The 17523-nt window shown below is 36.2% G+C and overlaps 1 protein-coding gene across 2 annotated transcripts in view; it reads right to left on the reverse strand.

Annotated features, from left to right (window-relative positions):
- LOC131043834 (pentatricopeptide repeat-containing protein At3g12770) overlaps positions 1-17523 on the reverse strand; it is a 101758-nt gene that overhangs the window by 21615 nt on the left and 62620 nt on the right. The window contains exon 3 of one of the 2 annotated variants that reach the window (XM_057977069.2): positions 9868-10371. The exons of the other annotated variant lie outside the window; for it this stretch is intronic. The gene's annotated coding sequence lies outside the window, so the exon portion shown is untranslated. Of the gene's footprint in view, positions 1-9867; positions 10372-17523 lie in introns of those variants that run through there. 2 annotated transcript variants of the gene reach the window in all.

Genomic DNA, 17523 nt, shown 5'->3' on the forward strand with positions numbered 1-17523 from the left:
CATTGAGATTGATTAAGAATTCAATCATTCTTGGAAGTATTGATATGTATCTCTATGATAGTATCTATATCCTTGATGATTTGAAAGCTATTTGAATCCCCTTAGAAGATCGCATCAATTCTAGTAGAGTTGTAATTTCTTGGTGAAACTGAAATTGGTAGAATCTTATCAAGTCTAGTCTTCATTGAGTCATTCTTAGGATCCGTTCAAGTATTCCTTCTTTAAAACCCTTATCTTTTGACATTTTTTGAAAATCCGTTAGTGTTAGGAAAATCTTGTTCCTGCATTTGGAAAGAAAGTAATGTGGACAAGCTTTCTCTGAAAGTACGTAAGGCCCCTTGATGAAACAGCATATACAACGACCACTGGTGCTTATCCACGCGTAGAGATCCTAAAACAAAGAACCTTGAAGCCTTCCCGATTGATCCTTTTCGCGACATCTTCAGCATTCGGAGGCTTTATTCAAGAGAGGATAAGGTACCTTTAGGTATTTTATTCTGTGTTTGGTCGTGTACAAAATACACATCAACACTACCCCATGCTCTTTCTATTGCAGTCCTTACTTCCTACCAAGTTTCATCAACACTTAAAGTAGGATGTCCCTTCCATGAGTCTGTCCAGAAATTTGATCGTAAACCATTGCCAATTCTCTAAGAGAGATGATTGAGGATAATCGTCCTACAGTCTAGAAGAAAGTACCATGTGGCCGATCCCCTCCATGGATTTCTGATCGTTAAAATCCTATCAGAACTTTGGTTGTCTAAGTATTTGTGGGAGAGGATTTTCACCCACTTATGGTTTGGATGCACATACATGTTCCACACAAGTTTTGCACCCATTGCAAGATTTACCAAATTCCATTTTCTGATGCATATGCCACCTGCTTGTTTTGATGTGCAAACTGTGTCCTAGGCTAGGAGAGGGATTTTATCTTTTTCTTGCGTTCCATTCCAGAAAAAACCTCTGCATGCCCCGCACTATTATCTTTACAATTTTGGCTGGGATTTTTAGGCATGACATAGAATACAAAGGGATGGCCGATATTACTGATTTTTACATGATTATTCTACCTGTCGAGGATAGTCATTTACCTTTCCAGCTCTCCAATTCACTCATGTAGCTATCCACCAGTTTGTTCCACAGTGAGGATTTATTGGCTCCCCCAAATTAAGGGATGCCTGAGAATTTGCCTGGCAGTCTGCCCAATTTGAGTCCCAGTACTCTGGATATGTCTCTTTGGACCTCCCTTGTAGTATTTAAACAATACAAATCTGATTTATGCTAGTTTACTACTTGTCCTCATATTTGACAGTACTTATCCAAAATTGACCTAATGACTGGCTTCTCTCACTAAGGCCTCCCCCATTAGGAGTGTATCATCCACGAATCGTGTGTGTGTGACCGCTTCCACCCCCATAGCAATGTTGGTGCCCTTCCATCTACCTGGCAATCGACATCCATTGATCATTCGCCCTAAGGCCTTTGCCGTAATAATGAATAGAGATGGTGACAATGGGTCAATCTGTCTCATACCCCTTGTGGATGAAAAAAAAAAACTTGAAGAGATTTGTTAACTGTTGTGACCTTTTTCACACATCGCCCCATTGAGAATGGGGACCCTCCCTTTTTCCTGCTTTCTAGGGTTTTTGTTAGTCCCTTGTGACCTCTCGTATCAAGTTTGTCAATTTTGAGCGACCTGAGTTTTGAGCATTATGAGTCAGTGTGTGCAAGCCATGGTTAGAACAGAGTCTGGACACTGTCAAAGTCCCTAGAAATACCAAAGGACGAAGATTGCAATTGATTTGAGCTAATACTTTTGGTGAATGGATGATTTTCATTCACTGTGCAAAGTTAGTCTGAGCTTTCTTTTGTGTATGCTTAACCTCTTATCATAAGCACATCCCTTGAAAATTGCATCCACTTTGTGTAGTTATCCTAAGCGAGGCAAAGCAAAGTGTGGTTATTGAGATCACCTAATCAATACCGTCTCAGGAATTCTTAGGAATAGATTAGAACTTCTAAACCCTCGTCTCCTTTTTAGTTTTTCATGATCCAAGTCCCAAATGGTAGAGCTTCATTGTCTAAACCTTCATTGTGAATTGAACAATCCAAGCGTAAGTCCCTTTGTGTATTACCAGCAAATCACAACACCCATTGAGCTTATCCACACATCAAGACCAAACAAAAGAAACCTTGGAATCGCTATATCATCTTCTAGCAATCTTAGCATATGCGGTGATTTTTCAAGAGAGGATAAATTATCTTTGGGTACTTTATTCTAATGTTTGGAAGATGATAAAACAGACACCAACATTAACCAACATCGAAAAGCAAGGGGTGGAGATACAGCTGCAGACCCATTTTATCCAAATGGGGTGAAAGCCAAACCTTTACATTACTTTTAAAAGAAAATTTTGATTTACATGATCATAAGCTTTCTTAACATCAATTTTAATCAGCATCCTATTGGTTTTGGCTGGTCTAATCGAGTGAATTGCCTCATGAGCAATGATGATCCCTTCAGCAATTGATCTGTTATGCATGAATCCACTTTGCTCCTTTGAAATGATCTTGGGCAGAATGGTTTTCAACCTATTGGCCATTACTTTAGCAATAATTTTGTAGGTTGTGTTGCATAATGAGATGGGACGCATATCATCAAGAGTTTGGGCGGCTTCTTTCTTTGGGATAAGTGCAATCAGAGTGTTATTCAGCACCTTTGATAGAAATCTGCCTTATCTTGATTCCTCCACCATCTCCCATAGATCAACCTTCAAAATTTCCCAGAAGTGTTGAAAGAAGAGAGGAGGGAAGCCATCTACACCTGGTGCCTTGTCCCCATTCATAGAGAATAAGGCTTTCCTAACTTCCTCTAATGAGGTCTTCCTCATCAAAAATTTGTTCTGAGTGTCACTAATAAGTGTTGGTATAAATTCCAAGCCATCCCCCTCATTGCTCATATCATTGCCATTGTTGGTAATTAATAACTCAGAAAAATGGGAAACCGCTTCTTTGTTGATGTCCACAACTAAGAAACCATCTTTGTTCTTGATTTCTAAAACTTTATTGAGGCTTCTTCTAATCTTGACCGATTTGTGGAAGAAATTTGTATTCAGATCTCCTTCCCTGAGTCAACATTCTCTGAACTTTTGTCTCTAGTTGTAATGTCCCCTTCTCCGTAGTGATTTGTTCAGTTGGCCATTAGCCTATTTCGGAGGCCCGTAGGCTAGTCGGGAGCAGAAATTAGGGTTTCCTATTTTCTAGGAGGATTCTTTGGTGTTTTCGGGGGGTGTATGAGGAGTTTGACAGTTTGGATCCTGGATTTCTTCTGGGTTTTCAGAGAGCTTCAAGATGGTTCGACATGCATCTGCATCGGGTGACTTTTTCTGGACTTACTATTTTTAGTAAGTGTGACGGCTACTCAAAATGTAGTTAAAATCACTTTGGAAACACTTACTATTTTTAGCAGTATGCTAGTTTTAGTAAGTACTATTTTTAGCAGTTCTATTTTTAGCAAGATGTCAGCAAGCATGTTCAAATGGCTATTTCCGACAAGTCACTTTGAGCAGTTGGTCTTCCAAGCATTTTTTGGTGCTATTCTTGGCAAGGGTTCTTCAGCTCAGTTTAGTGACTATTTCTAGCAGGACAATTCTCTCAACTTTTTTCCATATCCTTGGAGCTTGTTTTGGCAGGTTCAGTATTTGATGAAAAATGGTGTTTTAAATTAAATTATAACTTAAGGCAAAGGTTAGACGATTTATTTTAAAGGGATTGCTTAAGTTATATTGATATCTAAGTCATTTCCTTAATTATATATTGGGCGATTTATTGTTGAGGAAAAATACTTTATAAATTGAAATATTAATAAGGCAAGATGGACGCCTTATGGAGAAATAAGTTAATTTTATAATATATTTCACTTATCTACCTTGGATGCCACATTATGATTGTATTGTCATTTTTATAAAGTATATTTGCTCCTATGAGAAAGTCGATTTGGAGAAAGGAGAAATGAAATGTAATTTCAAAATAATGTGAAGTGAATATGCATTTGGGTTTGGCGTTCATTTGGAGGGAATGTGAATTTGAATTTGGAGACACAAAGTCTATAAATAAGAGTGTTGGGCTCTTGTTTTTGGTATCCAAGAATTTTTATAATGAAATGCTGCCGAAATGCAGAGTGAAAGCTTTGGTGAACGCTTACCTCCTAGCCATAGCTTGATTTCTTGCTTGCAATACAGCAACTAGTCTAGCCAGAGACTTCTCTTCATTCAGAGGAGTGGATTGAAGATAATGTTGCAGATTCATATATTAGATTTCTGATTTTTGGGAGTGTTGTAGTGTATTCTTGTTGCTAGTCGTGGAGTGTGCTGAAGTGGATTTTGGGTCGCAGGTCTCAGTGTGTCATTCTCCTCGTTCTGGGTATTTCATCTATCTTTCTTTATGGTTTAGGCGATTCATTTTGCAAGCTTATAGAGCTTAAAATGGTGTTTTGGATTTTATTTTTTCAAAATTGCACCTTAGCTGGTTGTACCATGTGGTTGAGCGCTTTGGAATGCATGCATAAATTATTGGGGTTGGTTTGCCATGTTTTGTTGTCCTAGGAATGATCGCCTACCTCCTAGTGATCATTTGCTTTCAATTTCGTGTCATTTGGTTAAGAATTGGGTGAATTGTGAGTGTTTTAGTGGGATTTGGTGTTGCTGGTTTGTGTGTTTTCAGCGTGCTCGGAGTATATCAGAATTAGAGTTTTTGGTGTTTGGAGTTGATTTTGGGGTGTGTGAGTTCATTGGTGTGAAGAGAAAGGATTTGGTTTCATTTGCAGTTGTTGATCATGTTATTGCACTTGGTTCATCACTCTTATATGCTATGATTCATATTGTAATGCTAGTAGTAGTACTAACAACAGTTTCTATCGTTCTTTTTTGTCTCACTGCATAAGTGGAAGAGGCTGGCCTTGCCGCCTATCTTTGGAATAGTGATTTCCCTTAAATTGTAATCCATATTGTGCATTGTAAAGCTGGTTAGTAATACTAATAGCTATCTAATTGGATTATTGCTCTTAGTCCCACTGCATAAGTGGAAGAGGTTGGCTTTGCTGCCTATTTTGAATATTGTAATATTGTCCTCCCATTGCATAAGCGGTAGAGTTGATTGTAATTTCATTTCTAGTCCTCCCGCTGAACAAGCAGTTGAGTGATTGCATTCTTCAGTTCTTTAGCTTGTCCTTGGCTGGTTTAGTGCCAAGTGATTGCATTGTTTTCATTATCCCATTGTATAAGCGGAAGGGGTTGGCTTGCTGCCTGAAGATTGTAATCATTTTTAGTTATGGGCATCTAACCATCCCCTCGACACTTTATGCTCTCACCCTCCCAGATTGGGCTCTCAGTGATCAAAAAGTGGAAGGTTACTTTCAGCAACATTTGGTTTTCATTTCCTAACCATAACAAGTGTTGTGTTGAATGTAATTGTGGAAAAAATCTGGGAAAAATGAAGGGGTATATTACACTAGTAAATTTCCTCCCTAGCTAAGACCTCTGCAAGCTTCTGGTGAAGTTCCTTTTCTCACTCGAATTCTGAGGCTAACATACCATTTCTCATCACCAACCATTTACTTCTTCCAACTTAGCCTCAATCTGTCGCCTTGTCACAAAGATGTTGCCGAAATGGATCCTATTCCATTCTTTGAGCTTTTCCTTCACATATTGTAGCTTCTAGACCACTTTTAGTGCCTTTGTGGTTCAAAAAACAAGGGCCTCATTCCACCATTTCTCTATCAACTTGAACAAACTTTCATCCCTTAGCCACATTTTTTCGAACTTAAGGGAGCTTCTTAATGACACAAAGTCATGTTGGATATTGATGGAAATGGGGAAATAGTCTGACCCTGAGAATGGAAGGATGGCAGCCTCCCTTAACATTTGCAAGTTATTCCAGTTTTGAGATGACAAAAAGCGATCTAGTTTTTGAGAGATGCAGTTAACCCCACTTTGGTGATTTGACCAAGCAGCCATTCCTAAACTTGGGGTCGATAAGATTATTGCTTGTGATAAAAATTTCAAAAGCCATATAAACTCTACTAAAACCACCGACACCCGCCACCTTCTCCATAGGATTTCTAATTGCATTAAAATCACCTCTTAGGATCACCAGCTCATTACTTAAAGGACTAAGAAAAGTTGAGATTTGGGACCATACCTCGTCTTTTTCTCTACTCGATGTGGGGCCATATAGGTTAACCGGGAAGAATATCTTTTTTTCATATACAACATTGATTTTAGCCACTAGCCAAAACCAGTTTTGAGTAACCAACTCTCCTTTGAGCAACTGCGACCTCCATAGAATGCTAAGGCCATCCGACGCACCATCTGCATCTACAAAAATTCCATCCAAACCCGGCCAGGACACATTGAAATCTTTGATGTCATTCCCTTTTAGTTTGGTTTCTTGCAGAATGACCACTTCCGGTTTAGCCTGATCAACACCCCTTTTGATCAAGTGTCTCTTGTCAGGGGCATTGCAGCCCCTGACATTCTACGAGAGCACTTTCATTGCACTCCAGAAAGGGGAACACCTTTCCTGGATCTCGGTTTCCTTTGTCCCTTAGCACTACCGGCCATAATGAGGAGCTCTCTCTTTGTTTTTTTCCTCCCGCTCCTTTTCTCTCCGTTCAAAGGCTTCGCTGTCTATGAATCTGATTGTTCTATTGTCCGTTTTTCCACTATATCCTCCTCTTCTGCATCAAAGGGGTCTTCGTGCTCCTATTCAGACTGATCAAGGCTTCCAAAGCTTAGTCTTCTAGGTGATTTGCTTTTATCGCAGTCTTGAAGTTGTTTTCCCCTAGAGAGTCAACCATTTCTTCATGGGACTTTCTTCTATCAACCATCTCAGACCTGCTCCGTTTCAAAGGGGATTTCCTTTGGTATACTTTATTTGGAGTCACAGAGGGAAGTTCGCCTGGGTTGACAAGGCCTTCCTCAAGAACGCCCAAAGGTGTTCTCTCAACGTCTGAAGTGCTAATGATCAAACCCAGATTATTGGTTATTTCTAGGCTGCTCAAGTCAGAGTTCGGGTTCAACTCTATGTTTGTCTCTTGAGGGATTGGGGACACCTTACTCATAACCGTCAGTTGGGGAGTATCCTTTGCTATCTCCTCACCCCCCTTTTCCATTTCTTGGCCTTTGTCGTAAGGGATTTCTTCATCCCCATTCGCACCATTGGTCCCCTCCTTGCCTTGGGCCGCCAGTTCATGATGCCTATGTATTCGGGATTTTCCAAGGGAGATTCATGACCTGGCATCAAGGAAGATGTTCTCGATGTAATCCACACCTCGCCAACCTTTTGTTTACCTTTCTCTCCTTTTAAGAAGGCGTCTGTTGTATGCCCATCTTTCTTACAAGTGTTACAATGCTCCATATTTGTCTCGACTTCAAACTTTTGCACCCAAATGCCTTCGTTCATGATCAAATCCAACTCTTGTGGCAGGGGAGGAATGGGTCTCCAGAGTATGTAGATCCTAAATTTATTATGGGTCTCCAGAGTATGTAGATCTTTCTTTAGATACAATTCCAAAAGCCCTTTTAATTCTAAATCAAGAGCATTTTTTTCTGTGGGCACCAAACCTAAAATCACCATGATAATATAAGTTCCTTGTAATTGGTTTCTTTTCTCCATAGATTCCATCAAATATGGCCCCTTGAAATTGGAACCAAACTAATCTTTTTTCATACGCATTGACTTAAATTCTAAGTTTCCTGTAACTGACTTTGTTTCACCACAAAAATGATTTAGTAATCCTCATAAAACTGTAACCATTTGTTTTGTGCATTGACAAGGTTTTGTTTGAGTTATCAAAATCTAAAATAAGTTCATAAGTGAAAAGGTTTTATACGAGTTTTCCAACCTTATGATTGATAAACATTGTAATTCTTGAGAGTTAGAAAAAAAAGATGTTTGAAATGGTATTCAAGTAGGTCATATTAAGTGATGTATTGGAATAATTGAAAGTTTCGCTAGATGCTAATTATTAGAAAACATGTTAAATTTTATTTGGAAATCATTTAGTTCAATGCCCGTATGACCTTAGCTAGTGTGAAATATCTTAAACTTCTTAAGTTTTTGGTCGCATTTGAATCCAATGTCTATTTAAATTATAGCTAATATAATCATAGGAAGATATAAAGTTACGAACAAAATTATAAGATAAAATGTGAAAATTTGGTTCAATATATAGAATTGTTATTAAATAATAATTCTATTTTACTTAAAGATTGTTAAATTTATCTAATTTATTTTCTCATAGAGTGATAAATTTGAGATCATTTTTTTAAATTAAAATATTATAAATTTAGTATGGAATAAAAATTATCACTAAATCTTAATTATGTCTTTTGATATCAATAGTATTTTTTGAGTTTTAATATTGTTCAACATGCAAAGCGAGTAATTATGTCAATTATTTGTTAAATATTTATTAGAATATTCCTTGTTTTATTTCATGTTTTTCTATATAAAAATTAAAACCGTTCCTAATGTTATTAATAGCGTCTATATAAGTTCATGTTCACAAATGATGTTTTTCTATATAAAAGTTAAAACCGTTTCTATATAAGTTCATGTTCACAAGTCATGTCATCATGATTGAATTATTGTACATATAGCCTAACACAGTTACAACAACAAAATATGTGGTATGCTCCCTTTAAATCATCATCATCATCAAAGAGTGATAAAGATAACTTATATTTAAATCTAAGTGAAAAGAAAATCTTCCTCATATAAATAAAACTAGCAATAGTTTAATAATAAGTAAATTGTCACCATAAAGTGTAGAAAGCTCTGAATAATCCATCTAAGATAAGAATATAACAAGTCTTTGTCTAAATGACTAAGCACTTGAGGAATTAATATTTACCTTAATGGGTAGTACTTAAAGAGAAGTCTACAGAAAAGGGGCCCTAGAAAGGGTTGTGTACCCACTCTTAGCAATTTACATCAAAATTTAGACAAAAACATAACTACATATATATAACACCTTGTGTCTAAACATAACTACATATATATAACACCTTGATCCTATGGATATGGGTACGTAGACAATCCAAATAAATAAAGAAGGTTCCCAGTACATAAGTCTTTTGAAATACGATTGGCAATTTTTCCAAGAGATTGGATATAGCAATTTATGCTAAATAGTTAAATTATTTAATCACTCAATCAGCATAATTTAAACCCTTAATTAAATCTAAATTGTTGACTTAGAATCTAGTGGATGGATTTGTTTGGATGCTATAAGATTTAGGATGAATTCTAAGGTGGAACTCAAGTCTTTTTAATATAATCCTGATTGACAGTGATCGGTGCACTTCCATTAGGGAAGTGTGCTCATCATTGAAAGACTCAAGATGATGGATGTTTTGGTGAGTAAAAGTCCCTAGCCAAAGCTATATATATGTCTTGTATGGACAAATATTTATATTATTTGAGTAGATGAATGTAATGTATGGATGGATGTCTATCCCCTATAGATAGAAGGGTGCTTGAACATATAGATGAATGAATACATACAAGTTTTGATTAAATTTATTAATAAATAAAAATGGTGGAAAATTTAGGTACAACTTGAGGGTTGTAACAAAATATTGAGAATTTCCTAGGGTCTATTAAACTAAATGTAGAACAAGCATAAAATTTCATATAGCATAGTAAAAAATATTTATTTGCATAAACAAACAATTGTATTTATAAACAGAAGTTTCCATTCACATCATGATATAAAGATTTTCACATAAAGTCATATCCATCTCATATATTAAATGCATGTAAAATAAAATCATCCATAGCATTGCAATTTCACAACACATGGAATGCTCGAGTCAAATTTTGTATATATAAATATATCTCAAAATGTATGTACATAATTTTGCTAGTTAAAAAGTGCCCACCGCTACAACACAATATAGTATCTCTATTAATGAATTTGCTAACTTGCAACCTCTCAATCTATGCCATCAATGCTTGTAATCGAGGGTGCATTACGTCTATAGGCGGTGTTGCTTGTTCTCATGTAGCCTATTTTCTCCCATTGTTGCTTGATCCTATTTTTAGTAAGTAATGTGACATCTGTGGTAGCTCAATCTACTCTCATGACTGCTTAATCTCGCTCTGCTGTAAGTGATATGACCTCGGTGGTAGCTCAATCTCTCTCCCTGCTACTCATAAGAAGCCCTCAACTTGTCTCAAAAATCTTAGCATAGCATCCCCCTGTTAGATGAGGTCGGTAGTCATTGCGCGCATCTCACTCCAACTAGACCTACAAGACCATCTCTATGAGTACTCAACCAATGTAGTTGAGCCACTCTCAAAAGGAGGCTACAAAAGGCAAACAAAATTTTGATCAATCTTCATCATCATATAATAAAAATCTAAAATACACAATTCTAGTATTCCAATGAAGCATAAATATACATGCATATCAAAATACACATCCCATACCCAAGTCCCTAACTTATCAATTGAGATGATTGTGGTGGCTAACCATGTTGTGCTAGGCCTACCTCTGCGCACTTTGCAATGGCATTGCTATTCTTCCATTGTTCTATTGTAGGCTCGGCCTTTCTTATGGCCCTTGTAAATATGGCCCTATCTTTGGTCATGACTTTAAACTAACAAACTTTCATTACAAAATCTAGATTCCTTTTCCACAATTATACTATGCAGTGGGAATGCTAATTAGTTCTTCTTTGCATGTACTCTATGTATTGTGTAGGTATTTATATAGAATGCCTTTAAGTACACAAGTGAATGCAAACAAATGTCACATACATATTGTGGCAAAGAACATCAACCACAAGTTGCATCTATATGGCTGGAACTTTTTGTGGCTCAACTATTGACATGTGTTGGTCATGTATGGGATGAATCATCTTGTGGCATGGAGGCTTCTATTTGTCACAGACATGTGGTGCAAAATGCCACAGCACATGCTAGTAGTGCAATTTGCAAAAATCATGTACCAACAATGCATAGTTGTTGTGCCCAAGTGATGTAGCATCCAAACTGCTATATGATGTGTGAGGTTGTTATATAATACTTATACTAAGAGTTGCACTTGGCAAGGTTTCACTCAGATCATATATTTTAATGTATTATTTTGTAAGAACCCCTACTGAATCGGGACTAATTTCTCCTATTTTACATGTTTGACAATTCGTCAAACACTTGGCACACAACCCACTGCTTCCTGATTTCTGATTATAGTTTATGTCTTAGGGTTTATAACTATTGCCAATTCAGATAGAAATGCATAGAAAATGAATATTATGCTGTCCACAATCAACAACCTTTCATATTTCATGGAAACATTGCTGCTCACACATTATTTTAAGAGAGAACATAAATATAATGAAATAACAGTGACTGCAAAAATAACATATATGCAGAGTACAAACCAATAATGCGAATATCCGACTTTACTTGCAGACCTGTGTAATTATATCAACTCATAATGCTCAGAAATTCAGAATCTTTAGAAATACCATGCATAAAATCTAAATCCTAGAAATGTACAGGTTGCTGCAAGAGATCAGACTTATAACCATGCAGGAAAATGTAAAATAAAGACCTTATTTGTTGAGTCAAACTCAAAATAATGCTGTTATATATTTCAGACCTTCTCATGAAGTATGCCAAAAGATATTGATAAACATGCCCTAGCTGAGCGAACCCATCTCTCCAAACAAGAAAGACGTATTACAATCAAATGACATACAAATCAGCTCCAAAAATACCTCCTAATGGCAGCGCTAGGATTTGCTGAAGTGATGTGCAGGGCTGTCCCAAAAAGAGATGAAAATGTTGATCTAAAAATAGGACTGTTCCAAAGGTCTGCTATGAGAATCAGATTGCCAACCAAATCCTAGCAGCCAACATACGCATAAAAATCCTCCTTTGATCAAGTCGCTACCTTCCTCAATGAATGGCATCAAGGTTAGGGTTTGAAACCCTTAGTCTTCAAGTCACAAAGCCACCAATGAATGCCTCCAAATTGATCTGAAAATCTGCAGTGCAATGTAGTTCCAAATCTGATCTGAAAATGCAATGTAGCTCCAATAGAATTCCGTGATGAATCCCTCCCTAAGTGATCTTGGGTTTCCGTCCAAGTTATGCCATATCTCCAATGGTTTCATCCTAGAAGATGATCCAAGAGATAGCTCTCCAAAACAAGTGAAAACAAATAAACTCTAGAATCCTTTCATAATAGCCTTTTCCCTTTTTGAGAGAAATACTTTATTTTATTTCTTTTATTTCATTCTCCCTTCAGAAGCAACTTTATGTTATAATTTAAAGTTGACATTATAATAAAGTCACTTTATTAATTTAAACTCCCTTGTTGCTCCAAAAATGTTGACGACAACTGCACTGCTAGAGAATCCGAAAACGAGGATATTACATATTTTCTAGAGTTCATATGTATCTATATATGTGGATAAAATGGAGCACAAATAATGACACATATAAGTAATGGTAATCAATGAACTCTGCTAAGAAGATAAAGTAATCAAAGGCTCAAATGAAGTCCCATAATCAATATCACATGTAATAAATGAACAAGAAGCCTCATTAGGATGAGACTCAATTGCAATACAAGGTTCTTTTCCTTTCTAATCGGGCTCTCCCATCCATCTAATGATCTCATCTAATTGATATCCAATAATATATGGTTTTTTTATCTTCTCTATGTCTGACATCATCTATAAACTTGCTCATTCTTACCTAGTTCAATACTCTTATATCCAAGTTTTTTCAATAAATGGTATCCCAAACCAAAATTTGCTTAAATCTCAATGAGGTGATCGAAACTTGGAAGATGTATTACTTTCAAAATCACTTTCACAATTGCACGTTTCCTTTGCATCTTGGTATCCTCAACTGTTTTCCCATAGATAGAAGATCCATGTGTAAAGATGGTATTCCATAAGCCTTAGGGTCCACATGGTATTCACCAAAACCACCAAGCATGAAATCTAATGAACCTGAACCACAATCGAGTATGAGACTATGTAATCTCTAAGGGTTTATTTTGTGCAATGCAATTGTTAGTTGTATCAATTTGAGTGCATAAGTTAAATGGTTTAGGATCCATAGGTATGCAATGAAGCTTTCCTTGATGAAGTACTATAGAAATATTTATTTTCATAACATGCAACCATGTATGTCCAAGAAGGATATTATAATTCAATTTATAAGTAATCACATGGATTTGTGTATTTAGTGTGGGTGGTCCAACTTGGATTAAAAGAATGGTAGTACCCGAACAAGATCTAGGACTATTATCAAAGCCTCTTATAGTGACATTTGATGGTTGTATCTTTGGCATATCGATCTCTAATTGTTTCAAACAATCTTGAGTGCATATCTAAGACTAGATCCATTGTCAACTAAACATCAGTTAATAGTATATCCACCAAATTCCACCATAATCAGCAAAGGTGAAGCATCCTTAAGTATTAACTAAGGTGGAATTTCTATCGTTAAATATTCTATCATAAGTATCCTTTGAATGTATAGATCACATTAAAGATGTGACTAACTATGGGATGTATAGATTACATGTAATGTCCCCTACCAAGTTTGGGCTTTTTTTAACCATAATTAATCTATCTCAACCAGAGAAACGAAAAATCGCTAGAAAATTGCCAGACTCCGCAAGTCCGAGTCCGAGACATGCTCGCTAAGTCTTTGGGACTCGGACTCGAACTCGAACTCAAACTCGTCCGAGTCTGGCGAGCTCGCCGAGTTGGCGAGTTTGGCAAAAACTCGCCAAACTCAGCGAGTCCAGTGCCTAAAACTCGGCTACTGGCTGGGTTACGTAAAATGACAAAAAAAAAATATTTTAAAATTTTTTTTTAAAATGAATAGTCTCGTCTTTGTTCACTACAACCTCCGTTTGAGAATGAGAAAAATTACAGTTACAACATGTCAGCCAATAGAAAAATAACACCCAACGCCTTTATTAAATAATAAGATTTTTTGGTCTCGCAGGGCGCTGCCCCTTGACCCCGCAAGGGGCGATGCCCCTTGACCCCACCTTGGGGGCACAGCCCCCAAACCCCCGTCGAAAAATATGGGGGGAAATTGCGTCAATAGAAGTAGGGAAAATTTAACCTCCGAGTCTAACACTGATTGGATCGGCCAGATAGATATAGAGCCTAAGACTGTAGCCATGGCAGAGGAGGAGCGAAGAGCATGAGCACAGATAGGAGATTCAGAGGCAGATAGTGACACAGATGTTCCTGATGTTGGTGAGCATGGCATGGTGTCATGGGGAGTGGCTATGGCTATCGAATCATCCAGGACCTACCTTAGACACCTTCGCAGGGGACCGAGGCTAGAGGGTGCAGCCGTGCTGGCTCCTCTGAGCCATAGGCTTGTAGTTGTATTTACCTTTGGTATTTGTATGAAACATTTGATGATGATCATATGATGACATGGATTTTTTATTCCATGAGTTTTGTAGTATTGTATACATTTGACAATATTTATATATCTATGTTGTTATTTCCTTTAGCTACAATTTGCGTTTATGCTTATGTGATTGATGTATACCTGTGTATGTAATCAAATGAGCCGAATTTGATGATGTTATTGTGTCTTTAAGGTGTATTCAATAAAGGGTGCCTGAAACAAGTTTTAAATCTTTAAAAATCTCTAAATTTCTTGAGTTTTTCACTTAGCCGAGTCTGACTCCGAGTCCCGAGTCCGAGTCCGATTCGGCCTTGCCGAGTCCGAGCCGAGTCTGAGTCCCATTTCTTTGATCTCAACGTACTTATGGCTTAAACCAAATTGATTAGGAGACAAAACTATCTTAAACATGAATCCAATCAATGATAACTAGAAACATAGGCTTCTTTCTGATATTAACTTAAAGATTCTATCTGATTTATATTCTAATACTTATTAAATTTAATATACATATATTTTATTTATATACGTTATTTATTCTTAGATATTATCATTATATATATTACAACATACGCAATTCTTATAAAACATCATCATTATTATTACTATTTTATTATTATTATTATTATTATTATTATATTCTGCACAAGAACATTATCGGACTTCATATATATAAGCATAAATATTAAACACATTCCCATGCATACCAGCAAGAACAAAGATGTTAATTAATAATAGTTCAGATCTGATATGGACGATCCTTATGTTCAAACGATCTGGTTATCTAACCCATAGTGGATTTCCTCCACGTAGGTCTGCATAGTATATCCCTATAATCTCCTCCTTCCTTCCTCCCCCTTTTCCATTAATCTCCCCCACGGCTATCTTATATCTTACCAATGAAAGGGGTTGCATCTCTTCTTATCGACGAGACACATCTCCTTGTTCAGGACTCCTTAACACTATGAATCGCATCACTTTGTAGTAATTAATTAGTTATTGGCAACTCCATTTAGATTCAAATCGCACCCATAACTAATCGTCCTCCTTACGTCATCATTATGTGTCTTAATTTAATCACTTTTCTTTCCTAATCTTTCATACAACGATGAATGTAGAAAATGAGTTTCATGACGGCAGTTGCCTCCATCGATATAATTGGTTCCCCAATGGTGATCGATTGCCTATTCATAATGGAAATAATCTGTACATTGTTAATTGGTAATCTATTGATATAGTTTGTAGCATCTTCCTTTATTGGATATCGATGAGGATTGATTGTTCTGTCTATTCAATAGTGATGGACCATCACTATGTCCTACTATGGTTATCTTTATGGGATCCTCAATTGCTACTCACTATCATCATCAATTATGTATGAAGCAGATCGATATTTATGTTGTGTATCGATCTTCTCCAATCTTTGAGATGCAGTTACGGATATGTAAATTATGTTTATAATATTAATTTATTTTTCATTTGAATATCTCATGAATATTACTAGTAATAATAATATTTAATAAATAAATTTATAATAATCATTCATTGGAAATTATTATAATAATTGCTTTATTCAAGATATATACAACGACCAAGGAAGGGACATGACATTACATTAAATATGTGACTAATTATGGGTGTGTAAAATGCAATTTGCACTTTCTCTAAAACATTTTGCATGATATATCTATAAAATGTTGATTCACACACTACAACCCATAGAGATATTTTAGCTTGAGTGCTTTGTATTTGTTCAATAATGCCATACTTCATTTTATATGTAGGCCGAAGTGTAGAAGGCAAATTAAGTGTATATGTAGGTATGATAGGTGGTGGTAAATTAACATCTTATGCTTTTCCTAACATTTGATGTGTATGTTGTACAAATTTATAATCAAATGTATCTAGCCTAGCATGGAAGTAATTCATGTTATGGACTGGATCAAATGATAGATCATTAGGGAACATGTCCATGTCTATGCTATTGTCAAGTGAATTAAGGCTAGAAAAATATGTAATGCAAGCATTAGCCAAAGAGGTAAAAGAGGTGTAGAACAAGCAAGATGAATCGAAGCATTGTAAGCTCTATCCCTAAGTTACAATCTAAACTTGCTGATTGACAAGATATCATTGTCTATGTCTTGATGCTTAACAAGTAATATGTATTTTACATGTAAGGATCTGTCACTAGATCATCATATTCATCTTGTAAAAAGCTCCCCACTAAGGCTCATAATATAATCATGCAATGTGAGATAAGGCAATGACATCAATAAAATCAACATGAGAAGCTAATAAAGCACCATCAATCCATGAGCTCATTATGTGACGAAAAGAAATGTAAAGATGTATCCATAGACTTAACATGAGATGTTGTAATATCCCCAATTTGTAAGGTGACAATTAATTAGATTAGTTTTTATTAAGTTGTCAAAAAATAAATACAATATCCAATGATGACTTAATAATAATTAATTTAATTAAATAAACAATAAGATATTACAAGTCGGCCTTGTCTTCTAGAAAGTTCTTGGAGGTCTTTATAACGAGGCTCACTGGGAGAAGTAAAAGCATGCTTGAATCTGATAAACGACTTGTGATTTCTGGAGACAAAAACCTTTAAGAGTTCGATAAAAGGGCTGGACGAAAACCTGGTTCTTCCAAGAGGTGGATTCACCACGGAGTTCCTAGTTGGGCCAAATTTGTAAGTCTCCATTTGAGACAAATTTGTAAGGTTTAGGATTTATTCCAAAAAATAAAGATATTTGCAAATATTGATAATCAACATTGTCTTATATTGTCTTATGATGAATTTTTGTATGATCAGGAACCGATTGCCTATGTGCTTGATCAAGTTATAAATCCAATATTAGTCTACCATATTCAATAGTGGCGATTCATGTGGTATATTTAATATTTTCCAATATCGTGTCGATTCAAGTTAAGAGTATCGTATTGGAAATATTGGGGTTGGATTATCGGGAGTGATATCTGTCGCATGTGTTGCCATGGGCAGTATTCACATTGGTGACTCTAATTATTGTAGCACATCAAGAATTG

Source organism: Cryptomeria japonica, chromosome 6, assembly GCF_030272615.1.
Source record: "Cryptomeria japonica chromosome 6, Sugi_1.0, whole genome shotgun sequence".
In the NCBI taxonomy this organism is placed as follows: Eukaryota; Viridiplantae; Streptophyta; class Pinopsida; order Cupressales; family Cupressaceae; genus Cryptomeria; species Cryptomeria japonica.